Source organism: Acinonyx jubatus, chromosome A2, assembly GCF_027475565.1.
Source record: "Acinonyx jubatus isolate Ajub_Pintada_27869175 chromosome A2, VMU_Ajub_asm_v1.0, whole genome shotgun sequence".
Classification (NCBI taxonomy): Eukaryota; Metazoa; Chordata; class Mammalia; order Carnivora; family Felidae; genus Acinonyx; species Acinonyx jubatus.
In genome coordinates, this window is record NC_069383.1 from 26392193 (window position 1) to 26418834 (window position 26642).

At 34.7% G+C, this 26642-nt stretch overlaps 1 long non-coding RNA gene across 1 annotated transcript in view; it reads left to right on the forward strand.

Moving 5' to 3' along the window:
• Positions 1 to 5846: 5846 nt before the first annotated feature.
• LOC113604133 (uncharacterized) overlaps positions 5847 to 26642 on the forward strand; it is a 114641-nt gene continuing 93845 nt past the window's right edge. Inside the window, exon 1 of the long non-coding RNA XR_003425976.2 lies at positions 5847 to 5948. This is a non-coding gene — a long non-coding RNA (uncharacterized LOC113604133). The remainder of the gene's footprint in view (positions 5949 to 26642) is intronic.

Below are 26642 nucleotides of genomic sequence, written 5' to 3' on the forward strand. Positions count from 1 at the left end.
ACCAAATCTATACCTACTTATGCTGTCTTCCTTTTTGTTCTGTAGCCATAGTAAGTATTTCTGCTCTTACTACTATTTATATGCAGGATCCCATCCTTTCCCTCTAAACAAACTCTTTCCTGTAATTCTCCCCATCTTTAATGTATCAGCAGTTTCATCCTATTTGATAGCAGTATTTTGTGGGTATGCAAGCTTGCTCTGATATCATCTAAATTTAAAAAGACAAAAATTCTTAATCACATGTCACAATCCAGTTGCCTCCTCATTTCTCAGTTGAATTCCCTTAAAAAGTTGTCCATATTACTGCCTCCCCTTTTTTATCTCCCATTCTCTTCCAAACCACTGCATTCATGTTCTTATTTCTACAACACACTGAAACTGGTCTTAAAAATAACACATTACCAAATCTTGTTAGATCTAATGGTGAAATTTCAGTTCTCATCTTAATAAAAATCTCAGCAGCATTTTGCATTCTTGACTACTACCTTCATCTTCTTTAACACACACACACACACACACACACACACACACACACACACACCTCTAGACGCCCACAATGTGGCATTTATCTGGCTTTCCTCCAACAACCCTGAACAGTCCCCAGCTTCTTTGTGACTCTCCTCTTCAATTCTTAAATACTGGAGCTCCTCTAAGGTTGTCTTCTCAACCCTCTCCTCTATGCTCTCCTTAGATTTTCCACTGCTTTATATTTTAATATTTTATGTATTTATTCTTTTATTTGTTTATGGATAAACATGTCTATCATGGGAATTTGCAAACATAGATAAAATATTCATAAATATTTTTATAATCCAGACTCATAATGACCAATATATGATGAATCATGGTTCATTTATAATGCCCACCCAAAGCTGGACCATTTTAAACTAGGCATGTATCATTTCTCCTTTCAATAATCCATAAGTTTTTAAGTATAGTCATAAAACAATTATTTATTTTTCTTGTACCCAATTAGTGTTAAAATCTCTTTAATTGTTCCATTTTAATAATTGTCTTTTTACAATTGCTTTTTTAAAATAAGGATCCTAATAAATCCTATGGATTGAGATTTTTTTACATGGTTTTTCAATTTCTTTTAAATTTCTTTTAATCTAGAACAGATCTTTTTCCCCCTCAAATTCACTTCTTAAGGAAACTAGTCTTTGGTTCTGTCGAATTTCTAACATCTCCAAATTGGCTAACTGCACCCGCATGGTACCAATATGTACTCAACCTCAGTTCTTTCTGTAACCTTAATTAGACCCAAAGATATGATGAGATTCATGTTAAATTTTTAGACAGGAATATCTCATAGGTGGTACCATTTATTTTTAGTTGCTATTCATTTCAAATAAAGAGATACATCATGTCTATCTTTTTAGGCAGTTAAAACCCATCAACTTCAGATCTTATCCATTCATTATAAAGGTTCTCTATCAATCAACCTTATCACTCAGTGATTTTAGCAGTCATTGAAGATCATTTCTTATCATTTATTCCCATTATCCACATGTTATCTACATGCTGGTAACTGATTTCATATTTATAGCTCTAGCCTTCTTCATTCATACCCAATTATCTGCAAACCATCTCTGCTTGGAGGTGTAATACATATGTCCAAGATAACTTTGTCAAACAGAAATAGTAAGCCCTGGATTTAACCTATAACCAAGTCTTCTCACCTCAGTAAATGAAAATATCAGGCAGTGAGTTACTCTTAAACCTCATAAACCTAGGAATATTCTTCAATTTTTCTATGTCTTTCATTCTGTATAATCTATTATTATATCCTATTTGCTCTACTTTTCAACTATGTCATGATCATAACCAAATCATGTGATGTATCCTGCTTCAACAATTACCCATTTTGCTATAATCTCACTTCTAATCTAATACAACAGTCGTCTGATTACCATTCCTGCTACCATTATTTTCTCCTACATATCAGCCAAAGTAATCCTTTTAAAAATAGACTGCATCTTTTCCCTGTAAAAATCCCCCAAAACTTTTTTTTTAATTTCAATCAGCATACAATTCAAACTCTTTATTATGGCCAATCATATTCTACCTAACCAGGTGCCTACACTCTCCAACCTAATCTCTCCAACCTCCCTTCTGCACTCTCAATGTACACATCTTTATCCTGCTCATCAAACACCATGACTCCTCCCATCCAACACTTTTCCATCTGCTAGTTTCTACATTCAGAATACTCTTCTTAATAGCCTCTATGACCCTTCACATCATTTTAGTGTAAACTCAATAAATCTTTCCTAAACATGCCAGCTAAAGCAGTGACCCCATAGTCAATTTCTATCATATTACCATAATACATTTGCATAGCAATCATTATTTAAATTTGTCTTGTAAACTGATTAATTAATTCATGTATTTCTTATTTGCTTTCCCCAAATAAAACATATACTTCACCTGGTTAAAGGACACTATGCTTTTCATTCCTGAACCTAGAACAGTGCCAGATATATAGTTTGCAGTAAGAACTCAATAGTTTTGAGTAACTTGCAATAAAAAAAATCCATTCAAATAATTTGCAAAGAAAATCTTCCAATGATCCCGAAATTATAGGATAAAATAAATCTGATTAAAATTAAGCTGAGAACTACTCAAATTAAACCCAAAGGTATTAAAAGAAGGATGTCTCAGCATTAGATACGATAAATTTTGAAAAAGAAAACAGCTCAAAAATAACAATAATATAAGTGCTTCAAAACAAGATTATCTTAAAATCATAGGATTAAGGAAGGACTTTGAGGAAACTGAAAACATTCCTATGTATATTTTTGCAAACAGGTTCTCTTTATGGTCTTATTTTGCAAATCAATCATGATATTAAACATATCTCAGCATGAAATATTTCTTCATAACAATTATGCCCCAAGTTAAATACATAAGACCTATATTATTAAATATGTATTTGTTATACATACAGTTTAATAATATAAAGTACAAGTTATTTATAACCTATACTTTATTGTATGTGAGGTTGTTACTTTTAATTTTTCAATATGTAATATAAAGTCCCAATTCAAGCTTATTATTAATTATTATGGCATTTCATTCCCTTTTTTTATTTTGCCCCTTTCTATTACCAATTATCGAAAAATAGTAAAAACTACCTGCACATATTTTATACTTTGAATTTAATTGCTTTAAAGGCTTTTTTACCCCAAGATTAAATCAGATAGATAAAAATGTCAAAAACAATTCCAGGCACATAGAATGTGTTTAGACTGTGTTTCTGTCACTCTTGAATAAATACACTGAAGTTGGGGATGGGGAAGGAGGAAACAGATTGAATTTATCTCTGTGACACTTTCGTATTTAGGCTTACTTTGTGGTAAAATGCCTTCAAGTATTTAATGTATTTTATTACTTTAAGAAAAAATTTTTAATGTTTATTTATTGTTGAGAGAGAGAACGTGAGCAGGGGAGGGGCAGAGAGAGAGGGAGACACAGAATCCCAGGCAGGCTCCAGGCTGAGCTGTCAGCACAGAGCCCGTTGCGGGGCTTGAACCCACGAACCACAAGATCATGACCTGAGGAGAAGTTGGATGCTCATTGGACTGAGCCACCCAGGTTCCCCATATTTTATTACTTTTAAAATGAAGGTGAGGCACCTGGGTGCTTCAGTTGGTTAAGCATCCGACTTCAGCTCAGGTATGATCTCGCAGTCACTGAGTTCAAGCCCTGCGTCGACTCTGTGCTGACAGCTCAGAGCCTGGAGCTTGTGTCTCCCATTCTCTCTCTGCCCCTCCCCTGCTCATGCTCTGTCTCTCTCTGTCTCAAAAATAAACAAACATTAATTTTTTTTTAAATGAAGGTCATCACCATCATACCTTGGAACTATATGACAAGGTTGTTATGTAGCTCATATGAATCACATAATATGTGCGTTAGTCATATTGCTATTATTGATTAGTAATATAAACAAATAATTTACTAGAAGAGAATGGTCAGTTTTCCTGTGTCCCACTCCAAGTTTAATTTTAAGGTAATCATGACACTGAAGGGCATCTCTTTGTGGCCATAAGGCTTAATTTTTCCTTAATTTACCTAAGTTATATGTAGCCTTAATTATGGTAAGAAATGGTTTGTTTTCTCACTGGTCTAGCTCATCTGGGTTCTGAATTATATTCTATACCTAGCATAACAATATTAGGTTAGAAAAAATATACTATGAAATGGTAATTTTTAAAAAATCATTTTAAATGAATGACTAAATATTAGAGCACTATGATTGTTAAAGATAATATACCGCCAGACTGGGGAATGTGTTTCTGAAAAATTAATTGCTTCCGGGACAGGCTGTCAGTTTCCATAGTAACCAGATTATATATTGAGAAGTAAAAAAATTAATTTATTTTTTTATGTCCTTTTCTAGAATGGTTCTTGAGTTGATAATGTTATCCATCAAGGAACTTCAGCTAAAATAAACATTTATCTACTAGCTCATAGCTTGATTGGCATACCCAAGGCATCCCTGTGACATAAAACATATTTCTTCTCAGATTAATTGAGACTAGTAACCAAGCTATTGATCAGACTGCTTAATGCTGATTCACATAGTTTGTCATACGTAAATGACTATTGTTAACTAACATTATAGCCAAAACACAATAGATTAAATTAACATATAACTGATGATTTTTTTTTATTTATTTGTCTGAAGTTCCACATGCTGCAGCTTATTTAGTATTGGATGTTGGATAATTGTGTCTCGGTAATACTTCTAGAAATTTTACATTTAGTTAAAATTGGATCTAGAACAATATTCCAAGTCTAATTAAGTTTTACTGACATAAATATACCCAGAAGTAAAGAAAGTCTGACATCTAAACATGTAACAATGGCCTCCATTTTCAATAAAGCTATATTCATTTCAAAATATGTAACAAGCCAAAAGAAGTATACTTTCTTGTGAACTCTGCACGAAAAAAACTTGTACTAAAATTCAAAACAAAACATTTTTTCTCAACAAGCATACATGAGTCCCTATGTGATGTTGTCAAATTAAAATAATTTTATTTTAAAATGTTTTAACGTTTATTTATTTACTTATTTTAATGTTTATTTATTTTTGAGAGAGAGAGAGAGAGAGAGAGAGAGTGTGAGTGAGTGTGTGTGTGTGTGTGTGTGTGTGTGTGTCAGAGCACGAGGTGGGAACCAGCAGAGAGAGAGGGAGACTCGGAATCCCAAGCAGGCTCCAGGCTCTGAGCCTTCAGCACCAAACCCGACGCTGGCCTGGAACCCACAAACCACAAGATCATGATCTGAGCTGAAGTCTGAGGCTTAGCTGACTAAGCCACCCAAGTAACCCAAACAATTTTAGATGTTCTTTATAGGCAAAGAGAAGACCTGTAGGTCTTTTTCCCCCCGAGGCCACTTGAGGTCCCTTCAACTGTTAAAAGGAATCGTAATAAACATTCGAGTCACCACAGTGCCAGGCACGGAGCAGTCATTCAATAAAGGCTAACATAGATCTCAGGCTTGAGGGCCTCCAAACCTCACCGGTTCTCTAAAGCAGCATTCCACCAAAATGGAACAAAAGCTCATAATCCTAAATGCAGGGCCAGAGAGACCAGGGATAGGGGCTAAACCAAATGGCCACAGGGGAGGTGCCAGGAGTCGGCTGGCCCAGGGTTGTGCTCACGATCTGACCTTAGCTGGGCACCTACTTTCCTCCTCGCTGGCTCCAGCTGCAGGGGCTCCGTCACGGTCGCCTGGCGCCTGCTGCCATCGCTTGGACCCAACGCCACGTGCGGGCGCACCGGAGCGCGGTCACAGGCGGCTGAAGGGCGGGCACCGAAGGCGCGCAGCTGTGGGGAGCCGCTGCTCTGGCTCTTCCGGAAACGCCCTTCACGTGGCAGTCACGTGACAGGCTCTGGGTGGGGCCCCGCGGCTTAGTTTCTCGGACTTGTGTCGGGAAGGTAAGCTTTCGGTCTCGGGGGTCGTGGTCTTTGCTTTACTTGGACTTTGGTCTTCTTTAAATGTAGTCTTGGCTGCGTTTCTGCTTCTCCCCGTTTTCTAGTCAGGTCCTTCCTTTCCTGGCACTTTTCTCAACTCAACAGGGTCTGGGTTTCAGGGGATGGTTTGCTCTTTTGTGGGGCTCCAGGCAGGGGGATGTGGCTCGGTGTTCACTTACTGTGCAGCTGCTCTCACCAGCCTTGGGAGCCAAGAGAGCTCATGCTGCTCGTCCACGTCCCTTGCCTTTCTGGCAGCAACATGATTCCATCTGGGTTTTGTGGCGTACATAAAAAGCAAACAGGAAATGATTTACATGAGGCAATCCTCTGGGTGCCTACTACATCTCAATCTTATCCTCCCCTATCGTTTTGGAAGTTATAAACAAAATAAGAAAAATAAAATAACAAAATAAGAAAACAAAAAATAAGAAAAAAACAAACCAGTATAGTAGAAAACGTTAGCTTAAGTGACCCAAGTTGTTTATTAAGTACATGATGTAAACTTGGGCACTTCCTCCAGAAATCCCTGGTTCCTTGCCCAACCTTCTCAAACATAGCCTCTGGAGTTTCTTCACTCCCTCCCCCCCACCCCCACCGCACTTTAGGCAGTATCACTCCCTAATTTTACAAGGAAACAAAGGCTTTATTGTTGCCTGATTTACCCAGATTCACAATTCATTAAAAAATTAGTCCATATGCAATAACCAAATAATTAAGTTTAGTTTGTGGAAAATCTATCTAAATTTGGAGCACTGCAATAAACAAAGTGAAAATAGAATGGAATAGATTGGAGCGTCTAAATCAGCCTGTTGTGTGTATCCCCCATTGTTTGCTGAGAAACATTTCATAAGGTTTACCAATGATAAATTTGTGTTTTGTTCAAATTTCAGAGGTCATAGAAGTTAATATCTGTCGCCTAGGGTCAGCACTGCCCAAGGAAGTCAGACCATCCTTTGACCCTGAAAATTGACAGTGTTTTTCAAAGTCAGGACCCATTGAATCAATCAGACTGATTCCTTGTTTCTGCTTTGAAGTATAATGTGTATGTACGATGTTTCTGTGTGTCCATGAACTAACTACCCTTATGGAAGCTGAGAGATGGAAAAGTTAAAAGATTGAACACTGACCCATTGTATCCAAAGGAAATTACTATCTCCCAAAATATGTCCATAACTTTCTTCTAAGGTTATTGTTGTTTGATCATAAGACTTTTATCCGAAAATCTGATTTTCAAAATCAAAGGGTAAGAGTCTGTGTTGTTAGAAGATTTGGCATAAATTGAGGCAGGACATGGTATGGGGAGGAAATAACAGAAGTTCGAAACAGTGACAACTCTCCTGTGGTGGGATAGCCAAATAGAAAGCATGCAAGTACCTGACAATAGGAGGGTTCTTCCAGTATGATGAATTATGACTTCTGATTGTTTATAGTTGGAGGAATATAAGCAGACATTCAGATTGGGGCAGACAAGAAGAAATCCAGTCAAGACAGGTAAATTCAGCAACATATCTGCTACGTGGAAGAGGGTTTAGTACTGGAAAATGATATGTATCCAGAGATACAGGAAAAGTAGAGAAAGCATCTAAGACAAAGGTAAAAAGTGGAGCCCTTGAGGCACATGGCAAGGAAAATGGCCCAGTTTTAGAATCTAGTCCAGGCTGACCCACTAGTTAGACTGACATGATGATGAACCATTTACTTAGGATTTGTTAAGCATTTAGTTTAATGTTAAACATGCATTAGAACTAAGGGTACAACAATGAGTAATAAGAAACTCTTAAAATACACCTCCATATTCTCTTTTGGAATTGATGGATGAAGAAAGTCAGAAAATATGCCTGCAACCTTCTGAAGATGGAAAATCAGAGTGTGGAGAGGAGATAAGGGAGGAATGACCAGTGATTGGGAATGGTTGGTACAATGATATTTTTTGAAGTAAATTGAAAATAATTGTTGTAATGGGACTGGTCCATGAGTTGTCATCAAATGTGAAACTGTGGGTATTTGTATGAGAGGCGTCATCTTGTAATCAAATAGGAATTAATTGTTGGTAGCCCAAGTCATAAATGTAAATGGAATGAAGAGAGAGAGAGAGAATATCCAAGTGGGTTATAAACTAGGCGCATAATAAGAATGAAAAGAGTTTAATGCATATGTTAAGTAATGGACCTTGTAGATATCACGTGATGTGTAGATATCACGTGAGAGCAAAGCTTCCTTAGAGCCTTGCTACTCTGAAATGAGCAGCTTCTGCTAGTTTTGCTCATGTCTACATAGGCGCAGGAAATAGGAAGTAGCTGTTAAAGGTATAGACTTAGGTAACGATTGAAACAACTTTCTCTTGAGAAAAGATATATAAAAATTGCCCATAACTTGAACTTGAGAGGTAAAAATGTATGATACAACTTTTACACATTCTACAGCTTGTCTGTGTTAGGACTTCATTTATACTGTTGTGAACAAATAGGATCAAACTCCTATACCAGGATATTCCAAAAGTGTGATATGCTGTAGCCTAATAATGCTCTCTCTTCCCAGGAGAAGCCTTCACTCTGAGATAGCAAGAGAGAATGCAAGAGATATATGTGGAGGGAGAATCAGGTGAATTAGTCTTGTGGATCTTTCCCAGTAACCCAGAAAATGTAGCTAGGTAACAGCTGTAAAGATGAATGGGATACTTGGCAGAAAATAGAATGACTGGCAAAATCCTGGAGCATATGGAAATATGCTGGGAGCATACTGGGCCATATGGAAATGGAAAAAGGTTGCCTTTTATGAGATGTTTCAGAAACCCATTTTTATAGCTAGAGGCCTCTAGTTGGAGCCACGTAAGTGGTAGGGGGAGAAACCAGAAAAAAATTTACTTTGCTATTATTGTGTAGCATTACTTTAGCCCAAGGCTGAGAGATTTATAAAATTACCTACTATGAGACATAATCTGTAATATCTAATAACTGGTAATATATGAGGAAATATTGATACGTAAATATAATTAAAATGTATCATGAAAATTGTTAATGGATACAAATAGAAGTTTGCAGAGAAATAGAGATGGTATAAGGGAGGAAGCATTTGGCTCCATTTAGAGGATGAGAATTGAGAAAAGGTTTCAGAGTGGAGTGATAGTTAACATAGCCATATGATTATTCCATAGATAAATAAAAATCAGATCTGAAACTGAACTACTTCTAAATATTTATTCATTCATTCCTTCTTTCCTTGCTTCCTTCCTTCGTTCCTTCCTCACTTCTTTCCTTCTTTCCTTCCTTCCTACATTCTCTAGGAGTATTCAGGGAACCAGTCATCCAGCAAAGCTTCTAAACCAGAAGTCTGGGCATCATCCTAAACTTATTCCTTTTCCTGACCCTGGTTGGTCACCGTCACTTTGTAATTTCTACCTCTTATTTTTCAAATGTTTTCTCTTTCTGTAGCCCATCACCATACCTCATTTCAGGTCTTTATTATCTCTTGAATGCGGTCTGTTCATACCTACCTAGTCGAGTACCGTTCTCCACTCTTGCCTTTTCCCTACCTGTTCCTCCACCTAATCACAAAGTTGGTCTCTCCGTGTAGCCCAACTCTGTATGTCCTTTGCTTAAAAACTTTTCAGGCTACTCATCTATTATCCATCCTCTTCCCACCTTGCCATTCTCCTTATTTAAACTATATGAGATAGTAATATTAAATGTCTTAAAATTTTCTGAATACACCAAGCTAGTGACTTGTGACTGCCTTTCATATATGCCATTCTGTCAGTCAGGGATGCCCCAAGCCCACTCTCATCTATCTTCCGGTGATGTTTCACTAAACCTAGTTATATTCCTTACTCCAAAAAGTCATAGGTGCCTCCATACAGATAATTTACTAATTCCTTCTTTATTCTACAGTCACATCTTAAATATTACTTACCACATTATTAATCACTAATTATCAAAATTATCCTGCACATATGATTTGCTTCAAAATAACTAAATATTTCAATATAAATACAGTGACTCTAAAATGAAGTACTAGTAAAACTGGTTGATATAACTTTACCAATTCAGTTCCCATCATTTAAAAAAAAAAGTGATTTTTCAAATCTGCACATGTTTTCTCAGGAAGTCCTCAGAAGGGAAAAGACATTAAAAGTCTGGAACATTTTTTTTTTTGAGGAATAATCTGATATTCTATAAAGTGAATGGAAGTAGGTCTGCCAGACCCAGGAATCTGTGGTTTTAGCTCCAGCTCTGTTAGTCACCAAATGTGTGGACATCTTTAAGTCACTTCACTTATCTTGATCTCATTCTTATCTATAAAGTATTGAACAACATGAACATTAAACACCCTTTTATATAACTTTATATGACTCCCATAGTGCTGGCAAGTTTGCAAGGCCAGGATGAAACCCAAATAAGGTTTTGATTATGAAGCCAGTTCTGGTTACCTATTGCTGCAAAACAAACTACTAGTGGCTTAAAATAATCACTTAATTTTGCTAACAAATTTTTGGATTCAAAATTTTGGAAGGCCTCAGCTGGTATTTTGATCACTGATCTATGTGACCAGCGGGAGTGAATAGGGCTAGAATTTCCACTTCAAAGATGACTTCTTCACTCACTCATCTGGCACTTTAAAGATCTGCTCCCTTCCCATCTTTTTCTCTTCTTCTGACATCACATTATCCAAGGTCCCTTTTCACATGCCTTGGCTTCTCAAACATAAAGTTTTCAGACTTCTTACATGGTTGTTAGCTTTCTCCAGAACAAATGCTCAAGAGACTCAGATCTAAGGCTTTTTATAACCTAGCTTTAGGAGTCTCAGAATATCACATTGTTACATTATCACATTATCTGACTATATTGGCCAAGGAAGTAATAAAGGGCAGTTCAGAATTAAACTGTACCTCTCATAAGGAAGAGTAACAAATAATTTATGTTCATTATTAACATACTAACGAAATCGAAGTCCAACAATGCCAGTTTTTTCTAACTCTTGTTATTACTTTTCAGTTACTTTACTTCTCGGGGGTCTGGAAGTCCTGATTAGAAATAATTTATTTTATATTCAAGACTGCCATGCAAAACAGTTATAAAAAAAAAGTAGCAAAGTAACAGGAAATAGAGATGTTCAACAATAATATGAGCTGGGTAATGTGTATGAAATGTTTTTATTATATATATGACCTTTTTGACACCTTTTATAATTTGTGGAAATATAAGCACACCCACAGTGAGCTACTGATGCTCTCAATACCAATAAACATTAACTTATTTGTTTATACATTTGTTGAAACTGACAATATTTCAAGGTCACACTTTACTGCACCTATAAGATTAGAAGCATTGTAAATAGCTGTGTTTTGAAATGTATGAGAAGAGAAGCATATCAAATATCAAGAACAATATTCTTCAAAATAATTATATCGCCTTTAGTCACTGCTTAACCTTCAAAGATATAGCTGAATTTTCTATGAACTGTATTTTCAGTTCTCTTCCTTGGAATGATGGAATATTCCAATAAACAATGGAATATATGAAATAGATATTTTCTGGTCATTTGGGTTTCTTCAAGTATTTACATTTCATGGTGTTCCTGAAGTAACTGCAAAGATTGTTGGATATATTGACACCATACTAGGGTTGCGGTTTTGCAAAATCTGACCCTCCAATTTATATTGTGATTATTCATTGCCTGATTTTGAATACAGAGAAGAAATGAGGGGCAGGCATCTCTGGATGCAATTGACTTGATCATTCTCCTGTTGGTTTACAGAATCGATTCTACCAACTAAACCTTTAAAGGGATGCAGAATGTATGATCAGAATTAAACTAAACAATGGAAAAATCTTGGGAACTTGAGACTGAAACCTTTTTGTTATGATCCACTGTATTTATATGCTTTACCTGGCACTTCTATTATTTCATAAGAATGGTGGTGACCTTTTAAAATTCATGTTGTTACAAGGGGAATTGATACACTGGAAGGGATCAATCATCAAATTATTTCTAGAACCATCGTGTTATTATCCATGAAAATGGGTAATTGGTGATTGAGAATAAAATCTGTTAATCTAGTAAATATTTCTGTATAGTTTTCAAAGTCTCATTGCTTAAAAAAATAATAATCATTATGATAACACTAAAGTTATTTGCCTTAAGTCAGGGGCAGATGTACTATGATGTACAGAACATTTAAAGTAGAAGTAATGAAATCCAAAATAAGTTAATAAACCAACCAGAAGTTTCCTTATTTACAAAATGAAGGTGAAAAGACTTCCTAAGATATTTGTGGCAAGAATTTGATAACAAAATAACTACATATATCTAAAACAAAAATATATAGCAAAATATATACATACACATATAGATGGGTACATGTGTTTAAATGAAATGCTTATGTATATATAAAGGTGAATAAATGTTTACATTTATGAATGTAAAAAGAGAGAAACTAACATAATATTCACATATTTTTAAAATTGTATCAAGAGGGGCACTTCAGTGGCTTCACTGAGCATCCAACTCTTGATTTCAGCTTGAATCATGATCCCAGGGTTGTAGGATTGGGCCCCATGCTGAGATTCTCTCTCTCTCTCTTTCTCTCTCTCTCTCTCTCTCTCAAATTAAAAAAAAAATTGTATCAAGAAAGCACATTAATAGCAAAAAATATCCTACCAACTATTATCATCATTAATGTTTTGTAAGACAGACGCTGACTCAAAACAAATATTAGAAAGATAAATGTCAGTGTTCTGTTGCAGTTTATGAAAATATCACCATATTGCCCTCATGTTACTCAGCACACTGTGGACCCATGAAATCTTCAGAAAGGACAGCGACTACAAAAGAAATATGTTGGGGTTAAGGGGTTAAATCAATTATACAAAAGCATCAATCAGAGTTAGTTACTTAAAAAGTCAGGAATGGATCTCATTGTTTCTACAGCCTGTATTCTTTTCTATAAATTTATAGCTATTGGGTCTTGCAATGGACATGAAGTATTATCATCACATCTAAAACTTACTATATGCTCCATGAGGAATATAATTAAACTACAATATATTAGTCTATGATTGGCAAGAGAGATGGGAGAGTAAGATTAAATTGATATTTTATATGAATCCACTTGACACTCATAAACTACCAATCATGAAACTATAAACAACGATTTATATTGTTGGACTTTTTTTAGGGAACAATTTAACTCTATAGTCCATCTCTGCTGCTTAAAATAGCAACGGGCTGCCTACACAAATTATAATCCACTGCAAACAAAGGGCTTGTTTGTGTTTTGCTTCTGTTTTAATCATAAACTGTGTTGGAATTTAAAAGTGAATTCAAAAGTCAATATTTTTTTTTAATACCCAGCAATTAGAGGAGCAGTTAGTGGAAAAAGGAAAATTGAGAGAACTGGGGGAGGGAAGAGTGTTTTTCCATAGATTTTGAACTTGAAATTTTTTTATAATTTATTTATTTTTTTAATTTACATCCAAGTTAATCAGCATATAGTGCAACAATGATTTCAGGAGTAGATTGCTTAATGTACCTTACCCATTTAGCCCATCCCCCCCCACAACTCCTCCAGTAACCCTCTGTTTGTTCTCTATATTTAAGAGAGAACAGTATAATGTATTTTCAACAAATAATATAGTACAATATAAATAATGCAATAATGTAATATATAACTGTAATATAAATATATATAATGGATACTAATATAATTATATTATTAATATATATAATAATATAAATAAATATAATATATATTTTCTCCATCTCCCTATTTTTGTATTATTTTTGCTTCCCTTCCCTTATGTTCATCTGTTTTATATCTTAAAGTACTCATATGAGTGAAGTCATATATTTGTCTTTCTCTGACTGACTCATTTTGCTTAGCATAATACCCTCTAGTTCCATCCATGTGGTTGCAAATGGCAAGATTTCATTCTTTTTGATTGCCAAGTAATACTCCAGTGTGTGTGTGTGTGTGTGTGTGTGTATGTGTATATATATATGTGTGTGTGTGTGTATATATATGTATATATATATATATATATATATACGTACACACACACATATATGTCTGTGTATATATATATCTGTGTATATATATACATGCCACATCTTCTTTATTCATTGATCCATTGATGGACATTTGGGCACTTTCCATACTTGGGCTATTGTCAATAGTACTGCTATAAACATTGGGGTGCATGTACCCCTTCGAAACAGCACAGCTGTATAAATACCTATAAATGCCCCTTGGATAAATACTGTGCAATTGCTGGGTCATAGGATAGTTCTGCTTTTGATTTCTTGAGGAACCTCCATACTGTTTTCCATAGTGGCTGCACAAGTTTGCATTCCTACCAGCAGTGCAAAAGATACCTCTTTCTCCACATCCTCACCAACATCTGTTGTTGTCTGTGTTGTTAATGTTAGCCATTCTAACAGGTATGAGGTGGTATCTCATTGTGGTTTTGATTTGTATTTCCCTGATGATGAGTGATGTTGAGCATTTTTTCTTCTGTCAGTTGGCCATCTGGATGTCTTCTTTAGAAAAATGTCTGTTCATGTCTTTTGCCCATTTCTGCACTGGATTATTTGTATTTTGGGTGTTGAGATTGATAAATTCTTTATAGATTTTGGATACTAGCCCTTTATCTGATATGTCGTTTGCAAATATCTTCTCCCATTCTGTTGTTTGACTTTTAGTTTTGCTGATTGTTTCCTTCACTGTGCAGAGCTTTTTATTCTGATGAGATCCCAATGGTTCATTTTTGCTTTTGTTTCCTTTGCCTCTGGAGACATGTTGAGTAAGAAGTTGCTGCAGGCGAGGTCAAAGAGGTTTTTGCCTGCTTTCTCCTCTTGGATTTTGATAGCTTCCTGTCCTCTGTTTAGGTCTTTCATCCATTTTGTGAACTTGAATTTTTTTTTAATTTTTTAAAATACTTATTTATTCTTGAAAGAGAGAGAAACAGAGTGTGAGTGGGAGAGAGGCAGAGAGAGAGAAAGACACAGAATCCGAACCAGGCTCCAGGCTCCAAGCTGTCAACATAGAGCCCGACACAAGGCTTGAACCCATGAATTGTGAGATCATGAACTGAGCCAAAGTTGTACATTTAACCAACAGAGCCACCCACGCTCCCTGAATTTGAAAATTTTTTAAGTTCTCTTATGTTTTGTCTTGGTGCTACAGCTGTTTTTCTGCAATATGCTCTGTCTTCCTCCTCATACTTTTGCTCTACTAGTTTTCTTGTTTCTAAGTTCTACTTTTTAAAAATACTATTTGAGGTAAACTTGTCATCCTAGAAAAAGGAAGCCTTATGTACTATCACTTTTTTCTATTTTTTATTTTAATTTAAATTCAGGTTAGTTAACATTCAGTGTAGTCTTGGCTTCAGGAATAGAATCCAGTGGTTCATCGTAATTGCACTACTAGGTATTTATCCAAAGGATACAAAAGTGTTGATTCATAGGGGCACATGCACCCCTGTGTGTATATATATACTATCATTTTTTTTCTAGCTCTTTCCCACAGCAATTTACTAAATTTATCCAGATTTGGGGTTGTACTTCTTTGAGGTATTTTTTGTATTTTATATAAATTAAGCTGCATATAATACATAGATATTGTAAGTTTTTTTATGTATAAGTACTTATAGGTTTATATTAAATGTAAATAGAATTCATATTTCAGGGTAACTCAAAACCTTTGTACAATCAGATAGAGTTATTTTTTTAATTTAAAAAAAAATTTTAAGTTTATTTTTAGAGAGAACAAGTTTATTTTTAGAGAGCAGGGGAAGGGCATAGAGAGAAGGAGAGAGAGTATCCCAAGAGATGTGGGGCTTGATCTCATGAACCAAACCATGAGATCATGACCTGAGCTGAAATCAAGAGTCACCTAGATGCTTAACCGACTGAGCCACCCAGGTGCCCCCGTAAGAGTAGTTTTTTTTCAAAACACAGAAAAACAGCTGTAGCAACAAGAGTTTATGAAATTCTATTATCCTTGAATTACACTTTTGAAGCTCCAGCTCCTAAGGACAGTTTACTTTCTACACTGGATGTCTAAATACCAATTATGATTAAATAACATGTGCCTGACCCAGCCCTTTAGAGCCTCACCTATATAAGAATGAACATCCAGGCATTTAGACCACTCTGGCCCTCTCAAAATAGTTTAAGTATCAGTCTGTTAAAAAGTTTCCTCCAATATTACAGAACATGATATTTTCCATCATGAAGCATAACAGCTGCCTTTGACAGATATTCCATCACTTACCTCCTGCTTAACATGGGTCACTGTGTGTTCACAGACACATAGAATTGGGAAGTATGTATAGTCTGTAACTATTTTGTAAGGTCTTAAATAGAGAAAATAACACTCCTGGGAATGAGAACTGAAATAATGGCTTTACTGTCTTCTCAATCAAACTTTATAAAAATTAAATTCTTTTTATTAAAACCATTAAATATAGATTAAAGCTCCAATGTACATATATAAATCTATACAGAAATCCTTAAAAATATAATTTCTTGTTTAAATGATTAGGAAAGTCAAAAACACTTTTGAGAGACACAAGGCAGAAGAAAGTGGTAATATCCCCATAGCAATAAGTGGCTTTTTAGTATTGTAAAATTTCAGAAAATTTCTTGAAAAGACAAATTCAAAAGTGTAATATCAAAATATAAGGATAATGATATTTATAAATGTGATACACTTCTATGGGACATTCATCTGCATACAAATGTGCTCTTGGAGCTTTATTCTAATTTTGAACCAAAACTAAAAATAACATTTTGAAGCTACAATTCTATCTACTAAACTCAATATTGAATACTCTAACTTAGTAAACTTAAACTCTCACAAAAATTTAGTCTTATAATTGCTTAGAGAAAAAAAATGATTTTGCTCTTCTTTGTTCACGCTGATATATTTACCTGTGTGAAAAAGAAGTTTATTCGTCTTTCTCCCAACCACTTGTCCCAAGATGTGCTGACTGAACATCACATCGGCATTGCTATTCTCTAAGCTCTAATATGCCACTTTCCTACTAGTGCTTTTCAGAAGAATTGATTTGGAGTTGTGGCAGATCATTCAAACGACTGATTAGAACTTTGCTATAGTGGCATGTAGATGTGGTGGGAAAGACTATGCTGTTTATAAACATTCAGACAGATTAAATCATATCTAGATTAACACCTAAACATTATATGTTTTTTCAGTGTATCTTTTTGTTTGCTTCATTTAAAGCAGCTTTTTTTTTAATGTTTATTTGTTTTTGAGCCAGAGTACAAGTGGGGGAGGAGCAGAGAAAGAGAGAGAGAGAGAGACAGAATTTGAAGCAGGCTCCGGGCTCTGAGCTGTCAGCACAGAGCCCAACCAGGGGTTTGAACCACAAACTGCCAAGATTATGACCTGAGCCGAAGTTGGATGCTCAACCAACTGAGCCACCCAGGCTCCTCTAAAGCAGCTCTTATTCTTAGGAGAAATAGGTAATAAAGACTTCTTAGTAATATTTATAAAAACAGATGTAGGTCAGAGATGATCATGCTTGGGAAAATTAATAATTAAATAGAATTATTTTCTGGTATGTTCTTTGCACTATAATTGAAGAACATAGAAAAACCATGCTGAGTACTACAATGAGGAGTTTATTCAAAATTTAAAGCCAAAAAGTTTTTTCATAAAGAGAATTATACCGAAAGTCACGTCATGTTTAATACTATTTAATTATTGTTGATATAAACATAATTATGTTCATGCTCATCTGTATTGGCAAATATGATAAAGAAATTAATAAGTATATAGTGTTACCCACAATGTTCCCAGCTCTCTTAAGAGAATTTGAAAAACAATAAAAAAAAAGAAATGATATAATCTTACCCTGATTGCAGTATGTGAGAATTTATTTTTAGAACACCAAGTCTAGAAGAGTGATGCCAGCAACATGGCAGAGTAAGAAGCTCCTTCAAACTAACATCTTCCACAGAAACATAGAAAACTATGCAGAAAAGGTCAAAATCAAGTTTTTTAGAACTCTGGAAAGCAAAGGTTTATATCACCCAGGCTAATACTGGATAAAAAACAACTTAGAAAATGGCAGAAAAGTTTGTGGTGTTTTTAATTGCCTTTACTCCACCCCCTGCATGGCTCAGCAGTGGTCCTGATGACCATGGTCCACATTCCCAGTGTGGGACCCTGGTCCCTGGTTCTGGAAAAAGCAGAAAAGACTTTTTTCAAGTTTTTATTTACATTCTGGTTAGTTTACATATATGGTTACATTGGTTTCAGGTGTAGAATTTAGTGATTCATCATTTACATATAAACCCAATGCTCACCACGTAAAACTTATTTACAAATTATTGTGTTTGCCCATTCTAACCTACTGGCAGGGATACCTGAAAGACTTATGTAAGGCAGTTATCTTTCTTCTGCCTAATATGGAATTTAGTCAGGTATAAAAGTGGCAGAAATTGCTTGAAAAAAATTTAAAGTGAATGAAAAATCCACAGGGGTGCCTGGGTGGCTCAGTCAGTTAAGGGTACAACTTCGGCTCGGGTTGTGATCTCATAGTCCATGGGTTCGAGCCCTGTGTCGGGTGTGTGCTGACAGCTCAGAGCCTGGAACCTGCTTCAGAATCTGTGACTCCCTCTCTCTCTGCCCCCGCCCTGCTCCTGCTCTCTCTGTCTCAAAAGATAAATAAATGTTAAAAAAAAAATTAAAATTAAAAAAAAAAGAAAAATCCACAGCCTCCTGGTGCAAAAGATATGGCTGAAACATCCATATTATGATATTTAAATACCCAGTTTTCAACAATAAAGAATCATATAGCCTGCAAACAAACAGGGAATTGTGACCCATTCACAGGAAAAAAAGCAAATTAGCAGAAACCACCCAAAGAAGCCCAATATCAGAATTGTTGGACAAAGACTTTACATCATTTGCCTTAAATATACTCAAAAATCTAAAGGATACCATCTATAAAGAATAAAAGGTAACTAGGAAAAAGTGATGTGAAATCATAAAGAAAATATGAGAATATCATAACGAAAAACTATAAAAGAACTAAATGGAAATTCTAAAGATGAAGATATAATTATCTGAAAAGAAAAATTCACTAGAGGTATTCAACAGTAGATTCGAACAGAAATAAGACAGAATCAGTCATTTTAAAAATAGGACAATTGAAATTATTGCATTCTGAGGAGAAAAAAAAAAAGAATGAAACAAATGAACAAAGCCTAAGGAAATGTTAAATACTATTAAACCAATCAACAAAAGCATTGTGGAGTCCCAAAAGGAGAAGAGAGAAAGTGACAGAAAGTTTATTTGAAGAAATAATGGCTGAAAACTTTCCAAATTTGATGTAGTACATGAATATACACATCCAAGACTCAATAAACTCTGAATAGGATAAATTCAAAGATTCATACCAAGACACATCATAATCAAACTGTAGAAAGGTAAGGAAAATAATTTTGAAAGTAAGTGAAAATAAATTATGTACAAGAGATCTTCAGTAAGGTTAACAGCTGATTTCTTATTAGAAACCATGGGGAACAAAAGGCAATGGGATGATTATTTAAAGTGCTGAAAGGAAAAATAACTGTCAACCAAGAATTCTATGTCTGGAAAAATTGTCTGTCAAAAATCAAGGATATTTTTTTTAATCAAGGATAAATTATTTCATATTAACAAAATCTGGCAGAGTTCATTACCAGAGCAGTGCAGCCCTATATGAAATGCTAAAGGGAGTACTTTGGGTTCATATCAAAGGACACTAGAGGGTCTCTGGAAGCTGAATAAAAATAGAAAAATCTCTAGTAAAGGTAACTACATTGGCATACATAAAACTGACAATGTTTTTGGCTGTTAAATCCACTTTATATTTCCTACATGAGTTAAGAAATAAATGCATAAAAATAATGATAAATCTATATTGTTGAGCCAGATATAATTTATGACAGCGTAAAGAGGGTACAGAACTGTGTAGGAGCAAGAGCAGCTCTTCCCTAATATTTTAAACAAGAGAAAGATGCCCACTTTGCACCATTGCAATTCAGTATTATACTGGAAGTTTGATCTAGAATGATTAGATATTAAAAGGAAATATAAGGCATCCATAGTTGAAAGGAATCAATAAAACTACCTGTATCCACAGATGACATGATTCTATATGTAGAAAATCCCAAGAAAGAAAGCAAATAGAGCTAATAAACAAATACAGCAAATTTGTTTATTTGCAGGTTTATTGCAGGGTACAAGATCAACACACAAAAATCAATTGTTTTTCTACATCAGCAATGACTAGTCCAAAAGGAAATTAAGAAAACAATTTATAGTACATCCAAATAATAAAATATTTAGAAAAAATTTACTAAGTAGGTGAAAGACGTATTAAATGAAAACCAAAAAATATTATTGAAAGAAATGAAAGACTTAAATAATAAAAATCCATTCTCTGTTCATGAATTGCATGACTTAATATTGTTAAGATGTCAGTACTACCCAAAGTGATCTACAGGTTCAATGCAGTTTCCATCAAAATTACAATAGCCTTTTCCTGTAGAAATTGAAAAACTCTTCAAATTCTTTTGTATTTCTAGGGGCCCTTAATAGCCAAACAAAACTTGGCAAAGAATAACAAACATGTCACCCTTTCCAATTTCAAAACTCACTATAAATTTATAATAACCAAAACAATGTGTGAATATAGACATGTAGACCAATGGAATAGAATTTAGATTACAAGTGTAAACCTGTATGTGTGGTCAATAGATTAATTTTTTTTTTTTTTTGACATGGATGAGAAGACTATTTGATGAGGAAAGAATAGTTTCTTCAACAATGCTTCTGGGACAGTTGGATATTCGCTTTCATAATAAGTTAAATTCCTGCTTCATACAATTTACAAAAATTAATTCAAACTTAATCAAAGACCTAAATATAAAAGTTAAATCCATAAAACTCTTTAAAGAAAATACAGGGGTAAATCTTCATGATCTTGCACTTGACAATGGATTCTTAGCTAGAACACCAAAGGCATGAGCAATAGAAGACAAAATAGATACCTGAGACTTCGTCAAAATTAAAACCTTTGTGTATCAAATGACATTACCAAGCAGGTGAAAAGACAGTATGCAGAATAAGAGAAAGTAACATCAATTCACATACCTGTTAAAGAACAAGTATTCAAAATATATAAAGAACACTTAGAACAACAAAAAAACAAACTACCTAACTAAAAAATGGGCAAAAGACTTGAATAGCCATTTTTCAAAAGAAGGTATATAAATGACCAGCAAGTACACTAAAAGGTGCTCAACATCATTAGTCGTTAGAGAAATGCAAATCAAAACTGCAATGAGGCATCACTTCACACTCACTAGTATGCAATAATTGTAAAAATAGAAAATGACAGCAGTTGATGAGCATATGGAGAAATTAAAGCCTTTGTATGTTGCTGGTTGGAATTGAAAATGATTCAGCTGCTTTGAAAAAGTTTAATGGTTCTCCCAAAAGTTAAATTTAGAACTTCCACTTCACCCTGCAATTTTGCTCCTAGGTATATACCAAAATAATTGAAAACAGGCACTCAGACAAATAAATGTAAATGCATGTTCATAGCAGTGCTATTCACAATAGCCAAAAAGGTAGAGACAGCCCAGATGAATCAACAGATGAATGGGTAAATAATATAGTGTATATACATACAATTGAATATTATTCAGCCATAAAGAAAGACTGAAATTCAGATACATTCTACAATATGGATGAACCTTGAAAACATTTGCAAAGTGAAAGAACCAGACATAAAATGTCACATATTGTGTGATTCTACTTATAGGCACTATCCAGAATAGAAAAATATGTAGAGATGGAACACAGATTGGTGGTAGGCAGGGACTAAGTAGAAGGGGAATTGGGAGAAATTACTTGATGGGTAAAGGGTTTTACTTTGTTGTAATGGAAATGTTTTGGAACTAGATAGAGGTGGTGGTTGCACAACATCATGTATATACTAACTGCCATTGATTTGTCCACTTTAAAGTGATTGATTTTATGTTATATAAGTTTCAGCTCAGTAAATTATGTGAAAAAAACTATAAGAGGGATTAAAGAACTGTCAGTACTGGCATAATATTTTAATTCAGGAGTGGGAAAACTATAGTGCTTATGCCAAATCAAGCTCACCACCTGTTTTTGCACAGCCTTTGAGCTAAGAAAGGCTTTTACATTTTTAAATGGTTGAAAGAAAATAAAGAATATAAAATTCCATTAAAAATACTAGTGTGCTTTCAACTTTATTAAACTTAGAGAGATTTTTCTATTGTCTCTGTTCTTTGGGTATTGAAAAAAGATGAAAACAGCCTTCCCTTTCTATATGTATCTGTTGCTGCCATCTTCTGAAGAAAATGATGTATTAATTGGACCCAATTGAGATAACACAGTCTAGTATTAAAGTAAAGTATTAAACAAAGCATTTGGAGACCTGGGTTCTAATTATAGCTCTGACATATATTAGTAATGTGAACTTTGTCAACATAACCTATTTAATTCCCAGTTTTTCATCAGTTAAAGGAAATACTAGAAATATTTCAAGATTTTTGTGAAAGTTAAGGATAAGGTATGTAGAATTAATGTCACATAGTAGACATACAATGTAATGATAATTTTCAGTAATGAATGGGACAGATAGTTTATTTTTTCTTCTATATTACAAAAACAGTTTCTGGGGTGCCTAGCTGGCTCAGTCAATGGGGCATGCAACTTGATCTCTGTGGGTTTGAGCCCCACATTAAGTATAGAGATTACTTTCAAAAAATCTTTAAAAAATAAATAACTTATAAAAATTAAAAAAAAAACACCTTCCTAAGTGGTTTCTCAGATAAATATTATCATACCAATTCATTTTCTTAAATAGATTTTATTTTTATAGCAGTTTTAGGTTCATAGCAAAATTGAACAGAAAGTACAGAGAATTCCCATATACCTCCTGCCAACACACACATGAATTCCTTTTTAAATCACATAATAGAAAAGTATTCTAATAACTATAGAACAATTTATTTTGCTTTCTTTTATGATCGAGGTCCCTGTTCTTTCTCCAGCACTCTATGTCTCAATATCTCTTTTCCACTAGTAATTCTAGAATGAGTGTGAGTATTCTTAGCCTACAGGTAAGATCTAATGTTTCCTTTGTCCCTAAAGATCATTGCATTGGCTCCTCTGATGGTTCTTTAATCAGCAACAAGGTAAACCAGTTGTGTTTTGATCCCCTTAACACATAGGTTTGCAGAGGTTGCAATGGGAAGATAAAGGAAACTTGCATTTTTTTTTTCTTTAGACCTGACCTGGAGATTTTTGCTCATGAAGTCTGTAATTATATAATCTCTTAGGTACTAGTTCTTTGGTAAGCAACTAATAATATTTCTTAGAAGACTCCTGGACTTGCTGCAAGTTTGATATCATACCGATCTTGTCATAACCATCTATTTCTCTAGCCTAGTCCACTATTTCATATAACATGCTTTCCTGGTCAGATTGGACTCATTCTTCCTACTGGCCATTTCTGCTCATCTTAATGTCATACCTACACATCCTCATAGGTCATTATCATAAACACCATTGTCTAAACTTATCTAATATTTAATGAGCATGAAGAATAAGATAAATATACTTTTGTATACTATATAATTTATTCCTGAAAAACCCTATGAAATACATAATATTATTTGCACCATGTTACTGTTGAGTAAATTAAGAATTTGACACAATGACATGATAGCTAATAATAATGAATAGCACTTACAATATTGAGACTAGTTCTACTTGAGGCTCATGCTATTACTATTTAGTGTTCATAGTCATAATAAAAATATCTTACTCTTGGTCCAAATATGTATGTAAATATTTGGATAAGTAGTAGCAACTTAATAATAGTCAACACACACAAATCAAACTCGGAGATACCCTACTCTTTCTGTTTGAAATGTCAATGCCTCTCATATTGCTTACCTCAGTTAGTCTTTAACTTGTTTCTTTTTCCTCTTTATTTCTCCACATCTATCCTTCCTCACACAATTCAATTTATTATCTTATCTTATTGTGCCACCACCATTTAGTCATTGATCTTTCATAACAAAATATATAATGAAACCATACTTACAAATACTTGATGAGGACGGGGGTGGAAGTGTTTGATAAATCCAATTTGATTATAATTCTATAGGTAACCTAAATAATTTATATCCATCTAAGAGGAAACTAATTTAAAAAATAGGGAAGCTTGGCAGGTGGGCAGGGGAGGCTCAGTTGGTTGAGCATCTGACTCTTGGTTTTGGCTCAGCTCATGATACCATAATTGTGACATTGAGCCCTGTGCTGGGCATGGAGCCTACTTAAGATTCTCTCTCTCCCTTTCCCTCTTCCCCTCTCCTGCTTGTTCACTCACTCACTCTCAGATAATAATAATAATAATAATAATAATAATAATAATAATAATAATTTAAAATTAAAAATAAATTAAAAAATAATATTAGCTGTTTTAACCTTTTGGGAGCCCTTGGTTTTATTGCATTGCACTGGCTGGTAGAAGTTCTATTTTTTATAAACTGTTTACTCATTTGGATATTTTATCTTGATATTTATCAAGATTTCTCATCCTTGGCACAATTAATATTTGGGGCTGTGTAATTCGTTTTAGGTGGGAAAAGACTGTCCTGGGCATTATTAGATGTGTAGCAGCACCCTGGCTTCTATCCACTAGATTCTATTAGCACTCTAACTCTCAGTGATGACACCCTAAAAGTGTCTCCAGACATTGCCAAATGTCCCTGGAGGTTTAAATAGGCCCCAGTTGAGAACTGCTGGTCTAATCTATTGTTCTGTATGCCTATCTGACTCTCAGTCACCATATTCAATGAGTTTTAAATATGTGGCCAAATCTGGTAAGTTTTATTTTTTCAAAGTTTGGAGAGTCTTTGTGGCACAGCGATGATCTGAATCTAAACATTTTTATTTTGTTCTTTCTGATTTTTATTTGCAAGTATTTTCTTTGTTCTGTTTTAGTTTTGATTTTTTTATCTAGGAGTTGTTTCCTGCTCCATCTTGAAAATTGACTTATTCTAGATATACCAAATATAGGTAACAGAAGACTACTTAATTCTTCCATTGCAAAAATATCTCATTCTACTGATAAGGATTTAAAAATCCAAAAAGATTAATCAATTTTTTTCAGGATTAATAGCTAACTTGAGGCTAGCCTGACACTAAAACCTCTCCATCCATATGTTACAAATACATTGTATTCAATATTAAAACTCTGGCTAGAATTTTAAAATCTCCCTCCTTTGATTTGACTTTGATTATCTGTTGGAATTAACCTTGAAAGTGATAAGAATGTATTAAAGAGGCCAGGGTGGCTTAGTCAGTTTAGGGTCTGGCTCATGGTTTTCGCTCAGGTCATGATCTGACAGTTTGTGAGTTCTAGCCCCACGTGGGGCTCTGTGCTGATAGCACGGGGCCTGGTTGGGATTCTCTGCCACCCTCTCTCTCTGCTCCTCCCCAGCTCATGTGTGCATGCTCTCTCTCTCAAAAATAAATAAATAAGCATTAAAAAAGAATTTCTTGGGGCACCTGGGTGGCTCAGTCGGTTAGGCATCCAACTTTGACTCAGGTCATGATCTCGCGGTCCGTGAGTTCAAGCCTCATGTCGGGCTCTGTGCTGACAGCTCAGAGACTGGAGCCTGTTTCAGATTCTGTGTCTCCCTCTCTCTCTGACCCTCCCCCGTTCATGCTCGCTTGCTCTCTCTCTCTCTCTCTCTCTCTGTCTCAAAAATAAATACACGTTAAAAATTTTTTTTAAAAAAACAATAATTTCTTAAAAAGCAGGTATTTTTTGAGTATGTAAATATATGAAATAAATGTATTTTTAATCTACTTTTTACAGAAATCTATTTTAATCTACTTTTCACAGAAAATCCCATTAATATGATCAGACTGAACATACTAATCATTTTATCAAAGTTGTTATGTAGCATCCAAAATTAGTGTTTTGACGCTTGCAATGGAGAAAGTGGGAATTACCTATTCTGGTGTTCTCTCCCAGGACATCTTACTCCAGACATTTAGGACAGCAGAGAAGCAGTCAAAGAGTAAAGGGGGTCAGGCTAGAGGATAAATGGGATGGGTCTGCCATTGCTGAGAGGGTGGGGAGTTGAGAGGAATGCAGGGGCCCCAGCCAACAACAATGATGAGGGAATCCTAATGATGAAGAAAGTGGCAAGGATAGAAGTAAAGAACATTGTATGATGCGCTTTGGAAGATAAGAGTATTATTTATTGACAGCATACCAAAGCAGATATTTCTTGTTATTATCTTTAGAGTTATTATTTTCTGTGATTATCTGTAAAGATATTAAAAATATAGTACTTAGAAATATGAGATTTAGAAGTGGCCATACCTGAATTCAAGTCCCAGATCTTCCACTTATCAATGATATGACTTGAGCAAAATTTTAAACTCAGATAAACCTCCGTTTACTCATCTGAAAAATAAGGGTGGGGAGTAAATTATCTATACATAAATTTTAATGTGTCAGATAATGTGGTACTTGTAAAGTGGCCCTAGAAATTCTCAGGAAGTGCTAGCCAAAATTATTGGTA